General features: G+C 49.1%; 1 long non-coding RNA gene across 1 annotated transcript in view; it reads right to left on the reverse strand.

Annotated features, from left to right (window-relative positions):
• Nucleotides 1-1712, reverse strand: part of LOC111534836 — a 5067-nt gene extending 3355 nt beyond the window's left edge. The window contains exon 1 of the long non-coding RNA XR_002729228.2: nt 1628-1712. This is a non-coding gene — a long non-coding RNA (uncharacterized LOC111534836). The remainder of the gene's footprint in view (nt 1-1627) is intronic.
• Nucleotides 1713-2270: the final 558 nt, after the last annotated feature.

Below are 2270 nucleotides of genomic sequence, written 5' to 3' on the forward strand. Positions count from 1 at the left end.
TTAAAGAAGAGTCTTACTCTGTTGCCCAGGCTGGAGTGTAGTGGCGTGATCTCTGCTCACTGCAACCTTCACCTCCCAGATTCAAGCAATTCTCCCACCTCAGCCTCCTCAGTAGCTGGGATAACAGGCACCCGCCACCATGTCCAGCTAATTTTTCTACTTTTAATAGAGAAGGGGTTTCACCATGTTGAACAGGCTAGTCTCAAACTCCTGGCCTCAAGTGATCCACCCACCACGGCCTCCTAAAGTGTTGGGATTACAGGTGTGAGCCACCGTGCCCGGCCAAACTACTATTTCATTTACAAGTTTACCAATTTCTTACATTATTATTTTCTTACTGTTGATCTTGGCAGTTAGAATGGTAGCTCCAGGGACTGAAGAAGTTATCTGTCAGAAGGCTGGCTCACTAGTTCAGCATGCCGGGGGCCGCTCAGGGCTCTGTTGAGGCTTCTTCCAAAGGCAGAAATCTCGTTTCTGACTTTGGCTATAGAGAGTTGTCACCAACCCCCATTTGGGGGTTGTGAGAACTTTGGCTTCAGAGGCAAATGTTTTCCCATCAGGAAATGACGAAAGTTATGACCTCATATCCTAACCCCCACTCACCCTATCTAGGAAGAAACTTCAGGGGTGAGATAAGTGAATGAGGATTCTGTGTCTCCACTCCAATTACACCTCAGCTCTGTGGCTCCTCCCGTTTCTGTCTCTGGCCTTGATTCTCAGCACACCTGTCCCCGAACCACCTACACTTTCCCTCAAATCATGCTTTACTTTGTCCCCTGAAGTTGGGGCCCAATTTGAGATTTTATTTCAGCCTGTGGGAGCAATGAAAACAGACACAGCCGGCCGGGCGCGGTGGCTCATGCCTGTAATCCCAACACTTTGGGAGGCCGAGGCGGGCGGATCACAAGGTCAGGAGATCGAGACCACGGTGAAACCCCGTCTCTACTAAAAATACAAAAAATTAGCCGGCGCGGTGGTGGGCGCCTGTAGTTCCAGCTACTCAGGAGGCTGAGGCAGGAGAACGGCATGAACCCGGGAGGCGGAGCTTAGAGTGAGCAGAGATAGAGCCACTGCACTCCAGCCTGGGGGACAGAGCGAGACTCCGTCTCAAAAAAAAAAAAAAAAAAAAAGGCAGACACAGCCAATGTGGTCCACTGCATTCCTTTGCATTTCTTCTTCTTCTTATTTTTTTTTTTTGAGACAGGGTCTCACTCTGTTGCCCAGGCTGGAGTGCAGTGGTGTGATCACGGTTCACTGCAGCCTCAACTTTGCAGGCTCAAGTGATCCTCCCACCTCAGCCTCCTGAGTAGCTGGGACTACAGGTGTGCACCACCACGCCTAGTTATTTTTTTCTATTTTGTAGAGATAGGGTCTCACCATGTTGTCAGGCAGATCTCAAATTCTGGGGCTCAAGCAGTTCTCCTGCTTTGGCCTCCCAAAATGTTGGGATTATAGGTGTGAGGCGCCACACCCAGCCTTTCCTTTGCATTTCTAAACTCTGGGAGCCAGATAGGTAGGGGACTCATAAAGGAAGGACGAGTCTGGAAAAAAGACAGCCCCTGCCCGTTTCTTCCACCATCGTAGTCACTGTTGTGATGAGTATCATCTTCAAACAACTCAGGCTTACCTGTCTTTTCTGTCCAAATCTGGTTTTGCTGTTCATCTGGCTGGGACCTTCACCCATCACTCTGACAGTAAAATGGCCCTGGATCCTGTTAGAATGAATGGGGTTTGTGGTCCTCCATGGGTTTGAGCTTTTTTTTCAAGATGTCATGATTGCAACCAAAGTCATTCACAATCTCTCCTTGATACCCCCAGGCCTGAGACCCTCATTTCCCCGACTCACTGACCTGCCCTTCCCACAGATAAAACTGCCCCTTTCTCTCCAAGTTCTCAACAAGCTGCAACTGACTTCTTTCATCAGCTTGTTATTCAAAACACATTTTTAGGCCGGGCACGGTGGCTCACGCCTGTAATCCCAATACTTTGGGAGGCAGAGGTGGGCAGATCACGTGAGGTTAGGAGTTCGAGACCAGCCTGGTGAAACCCCGTCTCTGCTAAAAATACAAAAAATTAGCCAGGTGTGGTGGTGTGTGCCTGTAATCCCAGCTACTCAGGAGGCTGAGGCAGGAGAATGGCTTGAACCCAAAAGGCAGAGGTTGCAGTGAGCCGAGGTCACGTCATTGCACTGCAGCCTGGGCAACAACTGTCTCAAAAACAAAAACTCTGAAACTCTGTCTCAAAAACAAAAACAAAAACAAAAACCATTT

The sequence above is a fragment of the Piliocolobus tephrosceles genome, chromosome 12 (genome assembly GCF_002776525.5).
Source record: "Piliocolobus tephrosceles isolate RC106 chromosome 12, ASM277652v3, whole genome shotgun sequence".
Taxonomy (NCBI): Eukaryota; Metazoa; Chordata; class Mammalia; order Primates; family Cercopithecidae; genus Piliocolobus; species Piliocolobus tephrosceles.